The sequence below is a fragment of the Saimiri boliviensis genome, chromosome 15, assembly GCF_048565385.1.
Source record: "Saimiri boliviensis isolate mSaiBol1 chromosome 15, mSaiBol1.pri, whole genome shotgun sequence".
Classification (NCBI taxonomy): domain Eukaryota; kingdom Metazoa; phylum Chordata; class Mammalia; order Primates; family Cebidae; genus Saimiri; species Saimiri boliviensis.
The window spans coordinates 84,392,609-84,418,146 of NC_133463.1; the positions used below are offsets into that span (position 1 = coordinate 84,392,609).

The following is a 25,538-nucleotide window of genomic DNA, read 5'->3' on the forward strand; positions in this document are numbered from 1 at the left end:
TGATATTTTTGTGGCTAATTTTGACACCCTCATTAAATATTTTTAAATCTTTAATCATAGAATCGCAAGAAATTACAAACATACAACAGAGAGGTCTTGTTTACCTTTGATCACATTTCCCTCAATGATGGCGTCTATATAACTATTACAACATCACAATATCACAGGAAAATGACCTTGACACAGTGCAGTAAACTGTCAACTTTTAACGAATCCATGTTACATTTGGAAGCTTGTATTCTACCATTCACTTTTCCTTACTGTCGAATCCTCATCTGAAGGAGGCATTCCCAGAGAGACAGGACTGCTCCATTATCATCTGGCCAAATTATTAACACTACAAATGAGGAACTCTTGGGTAAAGCTGACTCATAGAACATTAATGAGGCTTGGGGTCTAAGTGGAAATGACTTTTCTCATTCTTTACTTTGATTTACCCACATAGTTTCACTTCCAAAGAGGATACAATGCACATAGAAGCATTAGACTAATGGCTGGGTCTGTTCTGAGGAATAAGCACTGTTTCAAATTGCTGATCACTTAAGTGACAGAGCATGCACAGAGGAATGTCCTTTAGGTGGGAATTCATTATCAGAACTAAGAATGTGAGGGAGGGAGTGGTGCTGACATTTTTAATTTAATTTAATTTTACTTTAAGTTCTGGGATACATGTGCAGAATGCGCTGATTTGTTACATAGGTATACATGTGCTGCAGTGGTTTGCTGCACCTATCAAACTGTCATCTAGGTTTTAAGTCTCTCATGTATTAGGTATTTGTCCTAATGCTCTTCCTCTCTTTGCCTCCCACCCCTTGACAGGCCCCAGTGTATATTGCTCCCCTCCCTGTATCCATGTATTCTCATTGTTCAACTCCCACTTAGAGGTGAGAACATGCAGTGTTTGGTTTTCTATTTCTGTGTTAGTTCATTGAGGATGATGGCGTCCAGCTTCATCTATGTCCCTGCAAAGGACATGATTTCATTCTTTTTTATGGCTGCCTAGTGTTCCATGATATATATGTATAGCATTTCTTTCAACCAGTCTATCACTGATGCGCGTGTGAGTTGCTTCTATGTCTTTGCTATTGTAGATAGCGCTGCAATAAACATATATGTACATGTATTTATACTAAAATGATTTGTAGTCCTTTGGGTATATACCCAGTAATGGGATTGCTGAGTCAAATGGTATTTCTGGTTCTAGATCCTTGAGGAATCGCCACACTGTCTTTCACAATGGTTGAACTAATTTACATTCCCATCAGCAATGTAAAAGCATTTCTGTTTCTCTCCAGCCTAGCCAGCATCTGTTGTTTCTTGACTTTTTAATAATCCATGGAGAGGCATTGTGATCATTTGGAGGAGAACAGGCATTCCGGCGTTTGAAATTTTCAGCATTTTTGTGGGTTTTTTTTTTTTTTTTCATTTTTGTGGATTTATCTACCTTTTGAAGCTGATGACCTTTAGATGGGGTTTTTGTGGAGGGGTCCTTTTTGTTGATGCTATTGTTGTTGCTTTCTGTTTGTTAATTTTTCTTCTAACAGGCCCCTCTTCTGCAGGTCTGCTATAATTTGCTGGAAGTCCACTCCAGTCTCCGGACCCTGTTCGCCTGGGTGTCACCAGTGGAGACTGCAGAACGGCAAAGATTGCTGCCTGCTCTTTTCTCTGGAAGCTTCATCCTAGAGTGGTGAGTCAATTAAACCTCTTTCCTTTATAAATTACCCAGTCTTGGGCATGTCTTTATTAGTAAAGTGTGAACAGACTAATATCTGATGGAATTTTCATCCTTTAACTGATGGAATTTCTGAGAGGATTTTATAAATCAATACAGGCAAGACAGCTTAGTGTTGAGAAACATGACAATTACTTAATAAAAAATAATACCATTCCCTTAACTTATATTCTCTCCAAGAAGCTGACGCCCAAAGGGTCAAAGAATCCCAATGCTGGAAGATATCTTAGAAAGTATCTATCCCCACCTTCTACACAGTGCAAGACTCTCTGGAATCCTCTCCAGGACTCATGTTCTATGAGGATAAGAGTGGTGGAAGAGAGTGGGCTGGTTAATTTAGCCCCCTCCGGTGGTTTTTTTGACATGTGTTGCTGCACTGGAGAGGTTGAAAAGAAAAGAGCTACAATACCTAGACACTCTTGCAGCTAAAGTTTCGTGTAGGTCCAAGATCATGCAAAGCAGATGCACGCCTGTGACACCTGAAAGCTAAAGTAAGCAAACTGGTCACCTACTCTGAGACAGCTCAGGTGACATTTCTGATATCCAGTTGTAGAGTCAGTTGCCCAGGATGGCAGTGGTGGCAATAGTGTTTCTGCTCGACAAGCTCCATGGTGTGTGCCGAGAATCATGTACTAACTGCTTTATTTATGGCTGTGTAGCACCAATCCTAAGACATCTGATCCTCTCAGAGGCTCTGTGAGTGCTGTAATATAATAAATATTTCTTTTCTTGCTTAAGATAGCTAGATTGATTTTATTTTATAAACAGAGGTCCTGATTAACACCCTGTTCAAAGACTCTATGTTAGCTAAACAATAAAATGTGATATATTAATATGACAGTTAAGAATCTGCATAAATGACTCTCTGGGACATCTCCTGCCTCATCTCACCCAGATCCATACCCTGCTCTTGCCTTTATACTGTGCTTCAGAGTTTCATGAATATCCCCTATTCCATTTTGAGGAAGACTTGAGTCAGATAAATTAGCCTCTTACTGAACTGACCCTGTGTCCTTAGACGCTGTACCAATTAGTTTTCTGTATGTGTGCATAGAGAATCATTATTGGACACCTGTGGTTTTCCAGGCATTTTTCTAGGCTTCCTGCTTGGGAAATCTCACTTATGCAATTAGTCTGAGTGTGAATAGGAAAGAGATAGTAAAGGTGTACATTTGAAATACATCATTTCCTGTACATTCTCTTTGAAATGCGTCATTACAAGTGGGTTGTCGGGAAATAAAATGTCTTTGAGGGGGAAATGTTGGAATTAGAACTTAAGTTTTGACTGGGAGTCAGCTATGAAAAACAAACATGCAAACTCTGGAGGAAAATTCTAAGCAGAGTAAACAGCAAAGGCAAAGAGCCCAAGGAAGAACAAAGCTCAGTGTCTATGAAAAATCAAAGGATGGTCCATGCATGTGCAAGCTGGTGAGTAAGAGGGAGGGTGGTAAGAACTGTGTTCTGAGATAGGGGAAACTGGCATTGCAGCACAGGTGAGAACTGAGAATTTAGATTCCGAACACCCAAATCTCCTTCTGACATGACAACACTCCAAATTTTGAAGATCCCAATCAAAGTGAACTTGTGCCACCCTCACAAAGCATGGTGGATGTGGTTAAGGAGCTGACTGAGCAAGCATGAAGAAACTCCAAGCACTGTGGAAGCCTAGAGATTTTTCTTCCCGTAGGAGTCACACTGCCAGAAATGAAGCTTGTTGGTTATTCATCCCTGCTAGTAAAAATCTGTTCGGATTGTGGTTTAAACCATTTTACAGGGTCTGCAACAGATTGACTTCCTTGCTTTCATGCACTAGAAAAGCTTAACAGCGTTATTTTCCTCTTCTGCCTCTCTACTCCCTCCCTACTTCACTCTTTTGTTGCCCTCCTCTTCATCACTATCGACCTCTGCACATTTTCTTTGACTTGTGTGATAGATATCTAACATTCACAGCCACTTTTGCAAGGAGCATAAAATTATTCTCATTTTACAGTTAAGAAAACGGAGTCTTAGTGAAGTATTATGCAAATTGTAATTAGTAAGTGATGGAGTCAAGATGTGAACCCACTACCCTTCTAGTTTCAAAGTCTGAGATGTTTTCTATATTTCATCATGCCATGCTCTCTTTTACTCAATACTACACATATTACCCCTTATGTTTTATCACCTTTCATCTCCCTGCATTTTGTTATTTCTTATGATCTGTCAAAACTCAGCTTACACATCACCACTTCTTAAAAGCTTTTCAGTAGGTTCAATTACCTGCTAGACTTGTTCAGGTGTCTCTCTATGTGGTCATTCATAGCTGCCCATCTATGTGCGGCCTCAGTCTGTCAAAGCACATGTGGCATCTTACTGTATTCATGAATTTACTTGACTGCCTCTCCTACGCCGCCGTGAGTTCCTTGAAGACAATGATTATGTCCTTGATCTCTGTACCCAATGTCTTACATTTTTGTTTTCACAATCTCTATTGAGCAAATACATTCCCTAGGATTTGGAGAGGTAATGGAGAGAGAAACCTCAAGAAGTATAAAGAAATGATTCAGCTGTGGCTGAATCGTTTCTACTCACATCAGTCATCTTTTGTTATCAAAGTGCTGAATAATACATTATCTCAAAACACAATGAGCTAAAACAATATTTATTTTTGTTCATGAATCTGAGGGTTGGCTAAGTGTTGTGGGGTCTAGATTGGGCTTGATGCCAAACAGCACGTTTACTCCAAGCATTTTCTATGTGTCTTTTATTCTTTGGGGATCAGGGACCACCAGACCATGTTCTTTCCATGGTAATTGCAGAAGCTCAGGAGGGAAATCATCTTTCAAGCCTTTGATCATGTTGTGTTTGGTAACATTGTATCGGCTAAAGCAAGTTACAGGGGACAATTCCAGCACTAATGGGAAGGAGAGGAGAGTGAAGCTTTGCTTTATCCTATTCCAAGTGAATGAACAAATATAAAATTAGCTAATTTACTTACAATTACTTAAAATTCAGATCCAGCATAAAACACAGTGGGATCTTCTCTGGTGAGAATTGCTCTCTGTCTGGTATGTTGAGAAGAAATTTAGACCTGGAATAAAGTAGTAAGTGGTAGGGAATCACTAGGAGGCACTTTTATTGAGCACTTGCTAGGTTGCAGAACCTGTATAAGAATTATAAATACAAAGAATCTAGTGGCCAAGATCTGCCCTCAAGGACTCTCAGACTGAAAGGAAGACAGGAATGTAAGTTAACCATGTCTATGCTGTGCAATAACTTCCTACTAAAATAATGCTCAAGATTCCAAGAAAAAGAGGGAGAAGGGAAAATTCTGATTATGCCTCAGGGAAGATTTCCTGAATAAGAGAAAGTCAGAAGAGAATAAATCAAAGTTCCCCTGCTAATTTATTGACAGAACTTTTCAGGTTATTCATTTTTTTTTCTAAATCATCAGTTCTTTTCTGATGGCCTAGCACAGAATATGCCTTCAGTGCATGGTGGTTGTAAGACTGATGGATGACAAGATAGTTCAGACTGTCTGTGAACTGTCAACATAATCCTCATGCTTCCTTTTCCTTTTACAGTGGATGAAACTAAAACCCAGATGGCTGACGTAACTGCAAAGAGCACACAAATATTTCATGATGTCTCTGTAAGCAGAACCTAGGTCTTGTGGCTCCCAGTCCAGTGATTTCCTGCTAAAAATTGCATGAAAATTACCTGACTCTATTTTTCAATGGAATAAAAAAAATTAAATTTTACAGCTGGGAGCTATGTAGCACAGTGAGGGCAACATACTACACACTCTGAAAATGTTTGTTGAATTGAATGGGTTAAAAATTGAAAAGATTCATAAAGAGTCTCTTGTCTAGTCCAGCCTCTCGTTTTGCCACAATAGGGAAAGTGAGTGCAGGAAGTGGGAAATGACTTTGCCAAGGCTGCCGGGCTCACCCGCTGCAGTGTGATGGTGAGTCTCTGCCTGACACTCCCTTCCTCTGATTGCTATTGGAGTGCGAATGAGGTCCTGTAAACTGTGTCTGTGGGTAAAGAGGTGTGACATTGTTTAAAGTCATTTCATTGTAAGCTCAGTCGCAAGCAGGCAAGTAGGAAAAGACAGTAATTCAAGTTGTCAGGGTCCTTAGAAACCTGCTCTAGGGTGTTGTATTCATAATGGAAAGAATTGAAGTGCTTGAATGTGGTTATTCTTGGGCCTATTCTGAAACCAAGAGTGTGTATCCTCAGCAGGCTTAATGCAGACAATTACAGTTAAACCCAGGCTTCTAGATAAGCTAAATTTCTAGGACCTGGTAAATAACTCAGTGTTCTCTGTCTCCTCGTGCTGGGTCCTGTCGTTTTAAGGCAGGAGCCAAGCAAAACAACGGCAAACTCTTCATTCCTTTTCCATCCTCTCTAGTAAGTCTTTATCTTTCCGTCTTAATTGCATCTTCAGGGGGCACATGCAGCACTCCCCAAATTCTCTCATCATGTAGAGACAGCCTGAGCCACTCAGTGTATGTTTTCTTGCCCCACAAACTTATTTTGGTTGCCCAAGACCTTCCAAGGACAAGGACACACTAATGAATAGCAGAACCTAATGGACTCATTTCCCACCGCAGCTATGTGGGAAAGAAGAAAGAGAATCACAAATAGGAAGAGGCTGTATCTTCCCTCCCTCTCCACGTAAGGAGTCCTAGTGTGCCCTTCACTGTGTCTTTCAATCCTTCCTTGATCCATATTGGTGCCCTCTTTTCTACAAAGAGGAGAGAGAGAAAACAGGCTATACCAACACTCAATTCATTCCTCATTTTTAGCAGCATGTAAGCATAAAGCTTTACAAATTAGCATGTCTGCAAGGAGCCACTAGTCATTCAGTTTGATCTTTTCATTTTCTGATGAGAAAACTGAGTTCTAGAAAGAAAGAATGGCTTATCCCTAGTCATCCTATGAAAACAGTTCAGAGCAATATTAGATCTCAGGGTTTTTGTGTCCCAGAGTCCTTTGCTCCACACCTAGCTGACATCTGACTTTCCTATATTATCTTCGTAACAGTAATGAACTTGTGGATTTAAACACATTGAATTTCTCCTCTATTCTTACAGAACAGTTTAATTATACACGCATGAAAACTTTTCCATTTTAAGCATAGTGCTTATTTCACCCCAAAAGTCACTGGATCATTTATTTACTCGTAAGCCAGGTTAAGTTAAATTTCTCATAAGCCATGCCTCTGAGAAGCTTGCTGTTTTATTCTCCAAAGGTATCTACAAAACAGAGGCTAGAGTCCATGGAAGGATGTTGAATCCGTCATCCAAAGACTCTGGGTAGGAACAGTCTCAAGGGAGCTGCTCACTTGGAATTGCCTCCTGGTTCTGCTTGACTTAGCTTGTGCTCTGGGATTGGTAGGTCCTGGTGTGAAGCTCAACCCTGTATTTCTTGTGGACACTGAGCAAGAAGGTATTGAATGATGTGGCTTCTCAATTCCCTCATCTGAAGCTTGGAGATAATGATAGCCCTTCAGTGGTTTGATGTGGTGGTTTTTAACTATCTGCCCATCCTCTCCATTGTTAATTTTTAAAGGCAGCAGGTTTGCCAATTCGTTTTTATCACACTACCTAACAGCATAGTCTTACAAAAGGCAAGAGTTTAAATCTATTCACAAATTGGGATTATAATAGAAACTTCCTTCTGGAGATTAAGAAAATAAAGGCATTAATTACAAATGTTAGGGCCATTTCATGCAACCTGGGGCAGAAATGGGACTGGACTTTAGGTTCCCGGGAATGTCAGGCTGCCCAAAAAGGCAGGGACTATGAAAGGAATTACTTCCAGCCAACTTCTGCTCGTCTTCTGGGCCTCAGCATTACCTCTACTCCTGTGTAACTTTCTCCTCTACTATGGCAAGGATGCTTGAGTCTTTCTTGCTCTTATTCCCCTTGTTCTGTGTTTTTGTGATCTCTGCAAGATCAAGGTTCCTGATAATGATTCTACTTCCCACCAGTAGGGAGAGTGAGTCACAAACCAAGCTGGTCAGTTTCTATGGACTGACTGTACTCTGTTTTCTAGGGGTAGATATTTCAAGGACATTAACAGGTTAACACATATTTGTGTGGTCTAAAAGCAAGCTTGACTGTTTCTCTGTCTCTCATTCTTTTCTGAATTCTTTTTGCATGGATTTAAGAGAGGATACTTGGGGCTTTGCTACTTTAGCTTGGCGATGTGTGCATGTTTTCTGTCGCCTTCTCCCTCCTTCCTTCAAAGCTTGCTGCTGGGTCCCAGTCTGTTGTATCAGAAGACCGGATCTGGAGCAGTCAGTTTCAGTCATCTTCATCTAATGCAACAGATAAATTCTCTGGTTGCCCTCCCACCTGCGGGGAACGTAGGTGCGAGCAGATGCTCTCTGACTTTGGCTTTCTTTGCTTCAGAATAATTATACCTAACCTGGTTTCAGGATGGTAGAGTAATACCTTAATCCTGCCTTACTGAAAACTGTGTCTCAGGAAAATTCCATCCTTGCTGGTATACATGAAAAGAGCCTACCAAATGGTTTAGGTGAGGTTACCAATTTCTACAGTGGTGTTTCACACCTAAATCTTTGCATAATATGTAAGGGTTAGTTTTTCATGCTCTGAATATATTTTCTTTCTGGGAAAGAAGTGGTGGAGAAAGGAAAAATGCATTTCTTAATTTCTAGCCAAAACACCAATAAAATATTATTTTATGCCCTGATTTAGTCATACCCTAATTCATTATCCATATCATCCACCACAGTAAAATTTTGTCTATTTATTTATTTTATTTTTTCTTTAGAGATGGGATCTTGCTCTGTCACTCAGTCTGGAGTACATTGGCATGATCACAGCTTACTGCAGCCTTAAACTCCTGTGCTCAAGTAATCCTCCTGTCTCAGCCTCCAGAGTAGTTGGAGCTACAGGTGCATACCACCACAACTAGGTTTTTTTTTTTTTTATTTTATTTAAGAGCCAGGGTCTTGTCTCTTGTCATCTTGGCCAGTCTTGTTTTGAACTCTTAGGCTCATACAACACTTCCACATCAGCCTCCCAAAGTGCTGAGAGATTAAAGGCCCCCACATTAAAATCTTATATGTCTTCCCACTGAACTTTGATCTCTAGTACACATTTTAGAAATACATGTGTTCAAGAAATGATTGTAATACATGTATAAATGAATGAATGGGTAAAATTACCTAATTACCAGATTTTTAAAAAATGCCAATTTGACTTAAACTTTTTAAACTCAAGGATCTATCTTGTTTAGGAATATATGATCATTTTTTATTTAACACTTGTCAATATCACATTCCAATAAGAATGAAAAATTAAAAAATAATGCATGGCAGTTGAGAGAAATGAGGGAATATTTTAAATTTATCAAGAGGTTATTATTAACATTTTTTACTAACCTATTATCTGTCTATCTATTTAATCTATCCATCCATTCATTCATTCATCCATCCATCTATCCATGTTTCTATCTGTATATCCATTCATTTAGCTAGCCAGCTAACTGGAGAAATGTATTTAGATAAAAAGAGTTAGAGCCAGGAGTGGTGGCTCATGCGTATAATGCCATTACTTTGGAAAGCTGAGGTGGGATGATTGCTAGAGCCCAGGAGTTTAAGACCAGTCTGGGCAACATAGTAAGCCCACATCTCTACAGATAATTTAAAAGTTAGCCAATCATAGAGTGCATGCCTGTGGTTCCAGCTACTTGAGAGGTTGAGGTGTGATGATCACTTGAGCCTGGGAGGTCAAGACTGCAGTGAGCTATGACTGCACCAGTGCACTCCAGCACTCCATCCTGGACAACAGAGCAAGATTCTGTCTTCAAAAAAAATAATAAGATTGCACTTAGAGGCTGGCTGCGGTGGCTCACACCTGTAATCCCAGCACTTTGGGAGGCTAAGGCAGATGGATCACTAGGTCAGGAGATCGAGACCATCCTGGCCAACATGGTGAAACTCTGTCTCTACTAAAAATACAAAAAAAAAAAATAGCTAGGCATGGTGGCACACACCTATAGTCCCAGCTGCTCAGGAGGCTGAGGCAGGAAAATTGCTTGAACCCAGGAGGTGGAGATTGCAGTGAGCCGAGATTGCACCACTACACTACAGCATGAGCAATAGTGTGAAACTCTGTCTCCAAAATAAATAAATAAATAAATAAATAAATAAATAAATAAATAAAGATTGCACTTAGAAGGACTAAGTTCTGATATTCTGTAGCATAGTAAGGTGACTATAGTTACCAATAATTTATAGTATATTTCAAAATAGCTAGAAGAAAGGATTTTTAGTGCTTCCAACACAGAGAAACAGTAAATATTCGAGGCGATCAGTATCACAATCACTCTTGTTTGATCATTTCACACTGTATGCATATATCGAAATATCACATTTGCTCTATAAATATGTGCAATTTTATGTATAAAGAATAAAACTATGGGCCCAGTGGCCCCACACCTTGCCTGAGGCCCAGTGGGTACGAAGCACAGAGCCTAGGGATACAGTCCTCATGTCTCTGAGAGGACAGCTACCTGTGTGTCTCCAAGCCCCCAGCCTTGATGGCGTCACCTCCACTCACGATGAGTGTATGCTGAGTGTATTCCTTTCTCATAATCAAGGGATTTCAATGGCCTCCCTTTGCTTCTTGCAGACTTCCAAGATGAGGTTTTAAAAATCACCTCCGTTGTCATATCCTGAGCCTGCCGAGTTCTTGTTTTTGTGTCCCGTATATCTCTTTCCATTGTTAACTTCAGGGAAGAAAATGGTTCCTTTGTCCTTGATTTTCTCCAAGACCCTGACAACACATAGCAGATTGTTACTGAAAGCTTGAGTTATTAGAAAGTGTTTATGTCTCAGCCCAGAAAAAAATAATTATTTAAAGTTGAATATTAATTAACTACATTTTTTAGAAATCTGGAGGCTGGGCACAGTGGCTTATGCCTGTAATCCCAGCACGTCACAGGGCTGAGGCAGGTGTATCACCTGAGGTCAGGAGTTCAAGACCAGTCTGATCAACGTGGTCAAACCCTGTCTCTACTAAAAATACAAAAATTAGCTGGGTGTGGTGGCACATACCTGTAATTCCAGCTACTTGGGAGGCTGAGGCTGAGGCAGATGAATAACTTGAATCTGGGAGGTGGAGGTTGCAGAGAGTCAAGGTCACACCATTGCACTCCAGCCTGGTCAACAGAGCGAGACTCCGTGTCAAAAAAAAAAAAAAAAAAAAAAAAAAAATCGATCTTTTTGGTGAATACGGAATTTCACCAACTGACTGTCTCTCCACGCACTAAGTTTCCATTCATGGTCATCTTTCTGTATCTGTTTTCCTCTGATTCATGTCAGCTCTCCTCCATTATTTTTTATTAGGGTTCCCACACTTCTTTTTCCAGCCATCTTTTGGTCAAGGATCTTTCTGTATTTCTTGCTGTAGATAGAATGGAGGAATACTCAGTTTTAAATACCTGCCCTATCATTACTCTGGTGACCTTGAGAAAGTTACTAATCAATTTATGGTTTATCTTCTCCATCCATAAAACAAGACGGTTGCAAATACCTACCTCATAGGCTGCTGAAGATTAAATGAATTGTTGCATACAAAATGTCTGCGAATATATGTGGTTCGTATTAAAAGCTCGTTAAATACTAGTTATTGTTGCTCCTGTTGCTTGTATTAAGCAATACATTCTGTTTATTTATTTATTATTTTCAGATTGTTTCCCACCCTACCAGGAAATAATCTGAAGCCTATTTTTCACAGTTAAAAAGTTATGTCAGTTTGTTGTGCTAATCAAAAGATAGTCTCCTCCATAAGATAAATTCTGACACTAGGCTTAAAATACAATCATTAAAGTTTTTTGTTTTTTATTTCTATCTCTGTGATGTATTTTTGGGAGAGAAGAGGAAAAGGAAGATGGAATAAAAAGACATTGCTGAGAGGGAGAATTTGAGGTTCCAGAGCCTAATATCCTAGGTACTAACATTTCCTCAGTCTTCTCCTATTTTATCTAGATTAGTTGAATCATTTAAGAAGCTCCTAAATTTATTATGCCCTGTCCGCTAGCCTTCTGCTACTTTTCTTATCAAACAATCCCATTTGAAAAAGTTTTGTCTTTTTTTAAGCTTATATGCTCTCTACACTTCATTTAATCAGCAAATAGCGACAGTTCAACTTCCTCTTTATCAGTTTGGATGCCCTGTATTTCTTTGTCTTGCCCAATTGCTCTGGCTAGGACTTCCCCAACGGTGTTGAAGAGAAGTGGTGAGGGTGGACATTCTTGTCTTTTTCCAGTTCTCAGAGGGAATGCTCTCAACCTTTTCCCATTCAGTATTATGTTGGCTGTGGGCTTGTCATAGCTGGCTTTTACTACATTGAGGTATGTCCCTTTTATGCTGATTTTGCTGAGAGTTTTAATCATAAAGGGTTGCTGGATTTTGTCAAATGCTTTTTCTATGTCTATTAAGATGATCGTGTGATTTTTGTTTTCAATTCTGTTTATATGGTATATCACATTTACTGACTTGCATATGGTAAACCATCCCTGCATCCCTGGTATAAAACCCACTTGATCGTGTCCCAACAAAAAGTGGGCTAAGGACATGATAGACAATTAAAGAAGATATACAAATGGGCAGCAAACATAAAAATTAGCCAACATCACTAATAATCGAGGAAATGCAAATCAAAGCCACAATGCAATAGCACCTTGCTCCTGCAAGAATGACCATACTAAAAAAAATTAAATAGGTGTTGGCATGAATGTGGTGAACAGGAAACACTTCTACATTGCTAGTGGGAATGTAAACTAGTACAACCACTGTGGAAAACAATGTGGAAATTCCTTAAAGAACTCATAGTAGAACTATCATTTGATTCAGCATTCCCACTACTGTGTATCTACCCAGAGGAAACGAAGTCATTACACAAAAAAGATACTTGCACACACGTTTATAGCAGTACAATTTGCAATTTGCAAAAAAAGTAGAACCAACCCAAATACTCATTAATCAACGAGTAGATAAAGGAAGTGTCATATATAGATGTATGACATGTATATATGTCATATGTATGAATATATATCATATATTTATATATGAATATAGTTTCATATGTATCTGAAACTGTCATATATGTCTTATATGTTATGCATATAAACTGTCATATATATGATCATTTATATACATAACATGACATATATGACCTATATATGATATATATATCATATATATGTACAACAGAATACTATTAGCCATAAAAAGGAATGGCTTCATGGCATTTGCAGCAACCTAGATGAGATTGGAGAATATTATTCTATATGATGTAACACAGGAATGGAAAAATGAACATCGTATGTTCTCACTCATAAGTAGGAGCTAAGCTCTGAGGATGCAAAGGCATAACAATGAGACAGTGGACTTTGAGGACTCAAGGGTAAAGGAGGGGAGGGGGGTGAGGGGTGAAAGACTACAAATTGGGTGCAGTGCATAGTGCTCAGGTGATGGGTGCATGAAATCTCACAAATCACTGCTAAAGAACTTACTGAGGTGATCAAACACCAGCTGCTCCTGAGTATCCTATGGAAATAAAAAAAGAATTCTAAAATATATAGCATTGGTAGTGATGTGTCTGGCATCTTCTGAATGGCTGCTTCCATTTTATTGGAGTGAGTAGCAGTTTTAGGGCTGAGGGAACTATAGCTTGTCACAAATTAAAAGGATACATTGGAATGAAACTTCTGGAATGGTAACAGGGAAAGCATGGTGGACATTCTTGCCAGTGAAGCAGTCACTTAACCACTGAAAATTGTGAATAAAACATATAAAAACTTTCAAGGTCTCCAGAAATGGTCCTAAGGGCATAGAGTAGATAGAGGAAAAATATACTTAAGAAAATCTACTAAATCTTGGTAAGAACAATGAGCTTGTGGCATTTGAGGCATGATCCACTCACACCACTCTCTCTTTTCCCCTACTGAGTGTGAGGGGAGCTGTACCCCAGACATGTTTAGCAAGAACATAGGGCTATGTCTTCACCACACTTTCAGTTTAAGACTGCAGTTTCACCAGGAAGGATAGACCAGTGGCACACTGCATAGCCTCAGTTCCAGATTATAGATAACTCTGTTCCAGAGCTCTTTCCTGATAAAGCCACCACTTTCAGGTTGAAGGTTCTGCCCTAGGTGAATCAGGTCAGGAATGCTTGGCCCTGAATGCACATGGCTGACCCAGCTTGCTTGTAGGGTGGAAGTTCCACACCAAGAGGGGCAAGCACAGAACACTGGGGTCTAACATCTCCTCTGAGATCGGGGTTGCTACTCTGGGAGAAGTGGACCACTAACTCCTCCGATGACACAGACTTTCTGCCCATGAAGAGAGACAAAACTTAAACACAAGGAGCCTCACAGCTGAAGTAAAACAAGGTTTTTTCAACAATGTCCATGTCTTAATACATAGAACATGTAAATGTATTACCTTACATAGCAAAAGACACTTTGCAAATTTGATTAAAGATATTGAGATGGAAATGTTATCCTGGATTATCTGAGTGGTTCCATTGTTATGAAAAGGGTCCTCATAAGATGGAAACCTGAGGGCCAGAGGGAGAGACACAAGTATGTGTAATGAGAAACACAAGAGTTGGAGTGATTTAAAGAAGGCCTCAAGCCAAGGAATGCTAATAGACTCTAGGAGCTGAAAAGCAAAGAAACTGATTCTCCTGTGGAACCCGCAGAAGGAATGTAGCCTTGCCAACACCTTGAATTTAGACTTCTCACCTAAAGACTGTAATAGAATAGATACTTAAGTCTCTATGTTTGCAGTAATTTGTTACAGTGGCAATAGGACGTGAGAGCAACTCTCCCAAATAACACCGACTTTATTTAAAACAGCGTGGGAAAGATCATGCCCAAGGGCACGGCAAAAAAACAAACAAACAAACAAACAACAGATACCTTAATGGTGAGCAGCAAAAAGGAGGCTAATAGCGACAAGATCTTATAGCAACAGGGGAATTGGTAGAGAAGTTGAAGATGACCAGAGAAAACCAGAAGAGGCAGCTAAATAAAAACCTCCCTGAGGTCTGAGCAACCTCAAAGCCTCAGCACTCTGCCACTATAAAAGAATCCCTATTTAATTGAATCAGATAATGGAACAATTTACACCTCAGGGTATTGTTAAAAAATACAGAACAGTTAGCTACCTGATGAAGGCTATCTGTGAAAAATCTCACATCCAACATCATACTGAAAGGTGAAAGACATCATGCTTTTTCCTTAAAATCAAGAGCAGAACAAGAATTACTACTATTGCTACTGCTCACTTTGTACAAAGGTTCCACTCAGGGACATTGGAAAAAATAAATAAATAGAAATCATCTATATTTGTAGTGAAGGAATAAAAATGTCTGTATTTTCAGGTGGCATGATTTTGTTAAATAGAAAATCTTAAGAAATCCACTAAAACATTACTAGAATTAATAAATAAGTTCAGCAACATGAGTGAATACAAGATCTACATGTGGAGATCAATTGCATTCATAGAAATATAAATGAACAACCCTAAACAAATTAAAAAGATATTTATATTTACAATATTATAGAAAAGAAAAAATACTTAAGGGTGAGTTTAGCAAAAGGAGTGCAAGACAATTACATTGAATTACTGCAGTAGGTAGAATAATGCTTCCCCAAAGATAACCCCCTTATCCCTGGAAATTGTGAATATGTTTTGTTTCATGGCAAAGTGGAATTATGGTAGCTAATGAGCTGACTTTTTGATAGAGAGGTTATACTACATTATCTGATTGTTCCAATGTCATCACAAAGGTTTATAAGTGAAAGCAGAAGAACTAACAAGAGTCAAGGTGTAAGTGATGTAACATGACAAAAGCTCAACCCACCATTGCAGAATTTGAAGATCAAAAGGGGCTATGCACCAAGGATGTTGACAGCTCATGGACACTGGGAAAGACAAGCTGCATTTCTTATAGAGCTTTCAGAGAGAAATGCAGCTGGGCTGACATCTTGATTGAGCGCTGTGAGATAGAGGCAGACCAATGATTAAAAAAACAAACAAAAATGTAAAATAACTGTAAAATATTGCGTGATTTTAGGCCATTAAGTGCACTAAGTATGCATTAAAATGTTACGGCAGGAATAAAAGACTGATACAACTATGAAACAGCAGAAAGAAATTCATCAGAATTTAACATTGTTAAGATGCCAGTATTCCTCAATTGAGCTACAGATACAGCACAATTCCTATAAAAATCTCAGCTAGCTATCCCCACCCCCCAAACTGACAAGTCAAGTTTGAAATTCATATTTAATGCAAAGGATAATGACTTAGCTATTTGTATTTAATAACAAAGTTAGAGGGCTCACCCTTCTCAAATTTAAAACTTACTACAAAACTATAGTAATTAAGAAAGAGTGGTACACAATAAACATTTATATCAATTTAAATGAGAATCCATAGAGAAGCCATTATATCCATGGCTAATTGACTTTGATAAAGGTGCCAACACAGTAAAATGGAGAAAGAACAGTCTTTCCAGCAAATTTTGCTGAGACACTTGGCTATCCATGTACAAACATATATAGTTGGACATCTTCTCCATGCTATATGCAAATATAACTCAAAGGGGACTATACACCTAATTGTAAGAGCTAAAATACAAATCTTTTTACAGAAAATACGTGAATAAATCTTCAGGACTTTGGGCTAGGCTATGATTCTTAGATATAACACTAAAAAACCCCCAAAACAAACAAGCATACAGTGAATTTTGTCAAAATTTAAAAATTTTTGTGCTGCAACTAATACTATGAAGAAAGTAAAAATACAAACCTTAGAAAGGGGGAATATATTTATAATCGTACACCTAATAAGAAACTAGGATTTCTCTCCAGAATGTGTAAAGAACTCTCATAGCTCTATCATTAAAGGTAAATAACCCAATTTTAAAAAGAGTAACATATCTCAGTTGATATTTATCTAAAGAATATATATGTAAATGGCCAGAAGAATATATACCCAACATCATTAATTTCTAAGGAAATGCTAATCAAAACCACAATGAAATATTACTTTTTTCCCACCAGAAGACCTGTAATAAAAAAGATAATAGCAAGTATTGGAGAGAATGAACAGAAGTTGGAACTCTCATCTGCTACTAATGGGACAGTAAAATTGAGTGGCCACGTTGAAAAACAGTTTAGTAGTATCTCACAATATTAAACATGATGTTACTCTCTGTATTAGTTTGTTCTCATGCTGCTAATAAAGACATACCCAAGACTAGATAATTAATAAAGGAAAGAGGTTTAATTGACTCACAGTTCAGTGTGGCTGGGGAAGCCTCAGGAAACTTACACTTATGGCAGAAGGGAAGAAAACACTTCTTCACGTGGTGGCAGCAAGGAGAAGTGCCAAGCAAAATAGGGAGAAGCCCCTTGTAAAACCGTCAGCTATCATGAAAACTCATTCAGTATCATGAGAACACCATGAGGGTAACCGCTCCCATGATTCAATTCTCTCCCACTGGCTCCCTCCCACAACAGGTATGGATTATGGGAACTACAATTCAAAATGAGATTTGGGTGGGGACACAACCAAACCATATCACCATATGATCCAGCAATTCTACTTGGAGGTATATTCCCAAATGAAATGAAGGTATATGTCCACATTTTAACTTGTACACAGATGATCATAGTGAAATTACAGTAGTCAATAATAGAAACAATATAAAGGTCCATCAAATGATGACATGGTGAATAAACGAGGTATATGCACATAGTGACATATTCAATTATAATAAAAAATGTATTTCTGATACATGCTACATTATGAATGAACCTTTGAAACATGTTACTATATCAAAGAAGTCAGTCACAGATGACTGTATGTTGTATGATTCCATTTGTATTACATGTCCTGAAAATCTGTAGAAACACAGAACAGGTGAGCCGTTTCCTAGGGTGTGAGAAGTGGGGTGGTGGTGGTCATGTAAGAAATGGAGATTAACTGCTAATGCAGAGTTTGTTTTCAGGTTGATGAAGAAGTTCTAATATTGTATTAGGATGACGATTGCACAACTCTTAGTATACTGAAAAACACTTTAAATGAATGCAGAGTATGTTGTATATGTTATGTCTTTAAAAAGATGTCTAGAAAAATTAAAGGTAGAAAAAGGAGAGATTGAGACATAGAAGGTATTTAAAGAACCTGAGAGGATTATTGTTCCAAGGGTGGAACAGTAGCTACTTCTTCACTAGAGACTTATAGTTAAATAGCTACTAGACAATCACTACCTCTAGTAGCTACTTCTACTACTTATGACTATTTGGTCTTTCTCTTCTGAGATGCAGGAGAACCATTCTTCCCTGCTAGTTGGTCATAGCAGGACCATATGACTAGTTCGGGACAAATAGTTGTGGGCAGAAATGTTGTGTATTACTTCCCAGTCAAGCACTCGATTTCAGTGTGCGATCCCCCAGCCCTCTCTTCCCTTGCTGTGTCAGCTAAGGAGGCTGTGTGCTTCAGATGGTGCAATGGCAGTCTGATCAAGTTTTGGAGGGCCTGGTTCACTAGATATAAACTGGAACTCAGAACAACAACAAAAAATGTGCATGAGCAAAAAATGCACTTTGAGTGTTGAGCCACTGAAATTTTAGAGTTGCTTATCACTACAACATAACGTGTGATATCTGACCTACAAAACAAGGTGATGGAGAAACGGGTATAGATAAATATAATAATTGACTTGCATGTTTGAAAGCAAGCACTCTGTTGTAAAACAGGTACAAATTCTGCCTAATTTATTTGGGTTAGGAAAAAAATGGCTATCAACATTTCTGCCTTCTGGAATATGTTGGGTCTTGTGAGGGACAGTGAAGCCTGCTTTTAGTTGGCTGCATGATTTATTTGAAACAATCTGATTGACAGAAGGGGAATGATTATATACATATATATAATTTATTTATATATATATTTATATATTTATAGGACTAAAATTTAATCTCTCACACAACTAATAATTTTCCGTTTTCTATTTTCACATGTTCTTATGTTTTCTTTAGTCAGTGGATATAAGATTTCTAATAGTGAATTTGGATAAAGGATCTATCATTTATGTACATACATAATGTATATACATATACAATCTCATACAAATTGAGTATGCTTTATCTGAAATGCTTGGTTTCAAAAGTGTTTCAGGCTTCAGAATTTTTAGATATTGGAATATTTGCATTATATATTGGTTGAGTATCCCTAATCTAAAAAAGCCCAAATTCTGAAATGTTCTGAAATGTTATACATTTCAAACTTTTTTAGTATTTCTACCTTTTGAAGGCCAATGACCCTCAAAAAATTAGAGTATTTTTTATTTCAGAGTTTTGAAATTAGAGATGCTCTAAATATATACATATAAAATTTGTCACTGTTTGTAACTTCTAAGCATGTTGCTTTTTTATTTTTAGAGAAATAGTTATTAAAATATGTTATTTCTTAATGCATATGAGTTGGGAGTTTGTTTTCTCTTTCATTTTCCTTATCCCACATTCCTGAGATCTCTGGTAAGAGAAGAAAACATGCTTTGCTGTGGGTAAGGTGCTATATTCGAATGCCATGGTCATGACACCAGGTTCCATTTAATAAATTACTGCTGTGGGTACACTAAATGGTGTCCTAGGAGCTTCAAATCCATTAAGAGACAATTTGCTAACTTAGTGGGAGAGGGATTGGGGTAGTATTGGCATTACTTTGTGTACCTGAAGTTCAGGACTCCTCCTCACAGCTATTTCATCCAATTAATTGAGAAGGCTAAATTATCCCTATTATACAAATGGACAAACTGACCTATAAGATCAGTGAGAAATGTGTCAGGGTCCCATAAAAGAGGATGCCATTTTCTGATACAGGATAAAGGTGGCTTTAAATTTTTCTGTTCTCTGTCTCAGACATCATAGCCTGTCCTACCATGTTCTTTATATAAGTCTGAAACAAATTTGAATGACCACAAAGCGAAGTGATGCTTGGAATTACACTGTTGGTAACCCTAAATACTTTAGTTCTTAGAGTGGGACACCAGGATAAAGAAGAAACAGGATTTTATAATATCTATATAATGAAGAGTAGGGAAATCAAAATAGTTTAGAAAAAGGAAAAATATATGCTAAAAATAGTACCTATATATCCAGCACTCTAAATTTACAAATAACTTACACATCAGTGTTTCCTCATTTATTCTTCCAAAGAATGTGTAGGTTAATTGACTCTCTTACTTTCACTAATGAGAAAACTGAAGCTCGAGCTTGGTGATGTCTGTAAGGTGATGTTCCTAGGAACTTAGGAAAGCCAGTATCTCAGGGGGAGGTATTAGATAACCTGCCCCATTCATTACCCTTACTAATCAAATCTCAACTTCACATTTTCTTATAACTACTGACCTAATCTTGCTCTTTCTTTCTTTACAATGCCATCTTTTTAGCTAGCCCTCATTCAGTACTTTCTGGACACATCTGTGTTATTGCTATTTCTACAAAGACCAATTTTATTCATGCCTTGAAGAACTTAACATTTGCTTTTTTATCTTCCTGTATAATTCTCTCTGAAGATCTTCCCATAGCTGGCTCCTTCTTAACCATTCTCAAGGCTCAGCTTACACATTTTCTCCTGGTATTCAACTTCTTTGTCTACTTCATCTAAAGAAGTTCCCCTTGAATATTTTTATTGTATAACACTCTTCTCTCTTTTTGATTTTAATCTTCATAACAGTCATTTATATCCTATTTAGTCTTTTAACAGCTGCCTTTCTCTTCTAGAATTTAATCCTAAAAGAATAGGTTTACTATCATTGTACTCAGTAACATATCCTCATTATCTTAAATAGTCTCTGGGTTGCGATAGATGGCAAATAAAAATTTACTAGGTGAATGAAATAATATATTGGCTTTGGGGGAAGGAAAGACCGTGTATCTATCTTTATGAAATATATGAGAACTGATAAACTTATGTTTAGCTTCAGAGGTCAGAAATGGGCTCAGTAGACGAGGTTCTAAATAGATAATTGAAGTTAACCTTTCACAAAGAAATAATTTTATAAAACTTCATATCTCTGATTCCAGGAAACAGGCTGTCCCACATGGTGGTTCATTAGCACTGATGGAATGTTCATGAAAAGGACAGGTGTGCATTCTGAAGATGCGGGGATGCCTGTGTCAGGCATTTGGTGATGCTAATGTTGCCTCCATCCTATTTTATCACTTCTCAAAACTACAACTCTAAAGAGGAATTTTGTATAATTTTTTTTTTCTGAACAAAAACAATGAACTGGGCAAGCCTGTTAATTGTACTTTATTATTTTCCATTAAACTCGGAAAAATAAGATTCTTCTAGGAATTGCACATGATCTTGTTTCCAATAGCCTCCTAATAAAAAAGAAAGTTTTAACGGCACATTAGATTTCAACTGACATTAAATGTATAATTACCCCCAATTAATCAGTGAGGAATGATTTAAGCTGCAATGGACCACAAATTAGACTTAAAGATGGCTTAAACAAATAAGGCCTTTTAATTTCCATGTAAATAGAAGTCTGGGGACAGGTAGTTTCCAGTATAGATTGTGCAATGGTGTCACAACTTCCAAATTTTATTTCTGTCTGCTCCTTTATACTATGAATCGATAGTGTTACCCCTCAAGTATTTTCACAAAGAATATATTACTGTCGCTGAGCATCAGGTTCTTACGGGTAAAATATTAAATAACAGTACCTCTTTTGTACCATTGTTATTAGAAACAAGGAGACAGTGTATGACAAGTACTTGGCACTGATCATTGCCTTGGAGGGCTCCACCATTTTCCTCTTTTTTTTTTTTTTTTTAACATCATTACTCCATTTCTCTTACATTTAATTCCTCTGTCAGCACTCAAATTTCACCTTCATCTGTTCTCATCTCTGCTTATTGTTTAGGACAAGATATCCACTTGGAGAAATTTTCTCTTACAAACTTGTACAATTTATTCTTCTACCATCCACTATCCCCTCAACCTTCTACATGCCCAAACTTTAGAGCTCTGAATATGTCTACTGAGGGAGTATGATTACTTAGGTCATGACTACATATACTATATAATTAAGCATCCGGCTTCAATGTCATTTCAGTTCCAGCCAGCAAGTGTTATGAAATAGTACTGCATGCCAGGCACAGTAGAATTTTGGAGAAGCCATCTTGCAATTACTGTGAGTGCAGGTATTCACTGTACTTCTGGGAGCATGCAGCCAGTTGGGGTCTCTGAAAGAAGATGCTAAAATGGAAGTGTCATGAGGAAGGTGTTAATTAGGGATCAGTAGATACCATAAAAGGGAACAGGGGAGAAAGCAGGACTGTGCAGAGGAAGAAGTCAAACTGTGGCACGGCCAAAAAGAGCCTCAGCCCCAAACAAGTAATGCTCATCAAAATCATTCCAGTTGAGCCCAAATCACCAGTTCTTCACATTCTGTCCTTCCTCAGTCACCACTGTGGGCTGTCCAGAGACAATGGTCTCAGCCAATTCCGTTTTGAGGGGTTGACAGCTGGAGTTGGTCTGCTAACCACACTCCCTGTGGCTGGGAAGGAAGCCCTTCCTTGAAGAGAGATCTGCGTAGCTCCTCCCTTTGTCTACCAGAGTCTATGTCTTGAAACACTAAGATCCACTTCTTAAGATATATTCAGGATATGACTCCTTCAGGATTCCAGTAAACTTTTATTCCTAAGAAGAAACATAAGAGGAAAGTACGTGTGATGAACTATGGCCCCTGATACTACAAGTTTCAGTTACACGGTAGTGTTGTCTTTCTTTACCCACCATATGGTCTAGATTCTCCTTCATCTCTGCCATCATCAGAGGTTTTTCTGTGGCATGACCTAGACCTCCTCACCAAGAGACTTCAGTCTCTGGTTACAATGTCCTTATTAGGCCAGGTTTGCCAAACCTGTTATTTTAGAATCACAAGTAGCAATGGAGAGACACCAAGATCTACCTACATGGATCACATGAGTTCCACAAATATTCGTCTTTGCTCACATTCTGAAACATGATCACAGCCTCCTCCTGCTTATCAGAGTCAATTACTTCTGCAAAGATGGTAACCCGTTTTGACTGGTAGTCTATTGACACAACAAGCCCAAACTGCTCGGGTTGCAGCTATAACTAAGCAGAGCTGTTGCAGTGTTCCTTTGCAAGAAGTGTCTCCCTTTTAAGAACGAAGATTGCTAATTCTACATTCCAAGGTTGTGGAAATGGGAAGGAAAAATTCTCATGTGAGTCCTTTGGTGTGGTAGCAATTGAGGTCACTCCTGCTTCTACTCCTCAGTTCCTAAAAACATCTGTTCTTTCTCTTGGGACACACCACCATGTAAAATCTCAACTAAATGCTTGTACAAATCCTGAGACTATTTTTCACAGAGTATTGCCACTAAACCAGCACTTCAGCTATGCCTTGAGCAGGACATTCAATCCTCTTTCAGGCTGGCATCTGGATAGGGCAGAACGTGGAAAATTCCATTGTGACGGTGTAACTCCCATACCTGGTTGCAACACGTTCATCTTATTAAGAATGATTTTTGGGCTTCCTGGGTTGATTTTCTCATGTATTGGACAAAACCAAGTTTATAATGGGTAGTTTTGGCTATATTGTCAAATCATGTCCTGTGGTCAGGAATTTTGTCTTCACTTGGAGTTGTTCCTCAAAAACACAATTATTTTTGCTGCAGTGGCATGGATTGGTTACAACACTCTTATGGCGTGTGTTATATTTTTATTTTTCATTGAATCTTGTCAAAAATTACTAATGACATTGTTTTATACACCAGTGAAATATCCAACATCATAGTATATGCCAGATCATATGGGCCATACTATGGCACAGTATGGCCCAAACTCCAGTACTGCTTCCATAGCTCCTAAACCTGCTGCAGAACCCTTTCCTTCTTTAGGCTCACCAGCCTGGGCAGCCTCAGTGTTACCCAGAAGATGGACCAAAGCAGCATTCCTAGCCCTGGACCATGTTTCTTCCAGATCCAAAAGGTATGAGACATGGTAACTTATCTTTTACTTTGGAGGCCATGTGTTTTTGTTTTGTTTTGTTTTTGTTTTTGAGATAGTCTTGCTCTGTTGCCAAGCTGGAGTGCAGTGGCGTGATTTTGGCTCACTACAGCCTCTGCTTTCTGGCTTCTTAAGCGATTCCTCTGCCTCAGCCTCCTGAGTAGCTGGAACTACAGGCGTGCACCACAGCGCCCAGATAATTTTTGTATTTTTAGTAGAGACAGGGTTTCATCATGTTGGCCAGGATGATCTCAATCTCTTGACCTCATCATCCACCCGCCTTCGCCTCCCAAAGTGCTGGGATTACAGGTGTGAGCCACCATGCTTGGCCAGTGGAGGCCATGTTTCTAGAACATGATCCTATGATCAGGATCTTATGTTCCCATGATCTCATCATATTACGATCTTTCTAACTATTCAACCCCTAAAAATGTACTGATGTGTGTAGTCTCTAAATGGTTTTTGACATATTTTCCATCCTCTGGAGCATAGGTTCTTACACAGGCTTCCAGCTTGTTAGCCACTGCTTGCTCATCCAGCTCAATCAACATAGTATCATCAATGTAATTGATCAATGTGATGTTTGTCATAATATCCAGAAAATCAAGGTCACATTGGGTTTTACTATGACAGACAGTAGACAGTTAGCAAATTCCTGGGGCAAAACTCTGTGACTGTATGTGTGCATGTGTGTGTGTGTATGTGTGTTTTATTTCATGCAAATTCAAACTGCCTTGATCATCTTTTCTGATAAGGATGGACAAGAACACAATAGCCAAGTCCACACGCCACTTACTTGAGGACATATTTACATGCTCGTTCCAAGACACTATTTGTCATGATGTCTCCAACTGGAGATACAACTTTGTTGAACTTGAAGTGGTCTACAGTAATCCTGTAGGATTCTCACAGTTTCTGTGTTGTTTAATCTGGTTAAAGAAGTTATCACAGTGATCTCATATTTCCTAGAAACGTTTTCCTTAGGAATGGCACTAATCATGCCTTTCCTTTGAGATACAGTATCGTTTCTAATTTATTATATTGGGTGTGAGAAAAATAGTGTTAATATCAGAGTTTTCTTCTTGGGCTTCTCTGCTATGATAGCTTTTACCCGACAGATCCCCAAATGGAGATTTTGTGTCAATTTCCCAATCTATCTCAATTTTATGGACCAGAAAAATGACCGCTGGAATAATTTTTGTTGTTGATATCATAAGCTAGATGTTGAGCAGGACTCCAGGATATCCTCTGACATCCAGAAGACCCTACCCCAACAAAGAACCTTTGTGATGGTTTGTTTTATGTGTAAAGTTTGCTAGGATATAGGCCCAAGTTACTTAATCCAACACTGGCTTAGGTGTTGCCCCATAGGTATTTCTGGATGGAGTTAGCATCTACACGCAATAGATTTTAAGTAAAAGAGAACAGGTACTGTTTCCTCCATTTGCCTGTCTCCAGTGCCTGATATATGATCTGCAGTCACTGAATCCCTTTGCCCACACAACTTCCTAATTCATCGGTAAAATGTTTAACCATCGGACCACAATGTTAGGTCAGGAACTGTCTCTACTTACTTTTCACTGGTGTTGTGCACTTACTGCCAGCCAGACAGTGAGTGGCTTTTTTCTAAAGCCCTGTCTTACCACCTGCTTTCCTGGATTGCTCTTGGTATCAATGCTTGAGGTTGGAAGCTGTTGGCTTGCCAAGGATTAGAGC

General features: G+C 38.5%; 1 long non-coding RNA gene across 3 annotated transcripts in view; it reads left to right on the forward strand.

The window, feature by feature from the left end:
• The window catches only part of LOC120362300 (uncharacterized), a 493,086-nt gene that overhangs the window by 12,315 nt on the left and 455,233 nt on the right, over positions 1-25,538 (forward strand). For 2 of the 3 annotated variants that reach the window (XR_012514192.1, XR_005578252.2), the window contains exon 2: positions 1,560-1,687. This is a non-coding gene — a long non-coding RNA (uncharacterized LOC120362300). Of the gene's footprint in view, positions 1-1,544; positions 1,688-25,538 lie in introns of all 3 variants that reach the window. The other variant, XR_012514193.1, reaches the window with a different exon arrangement.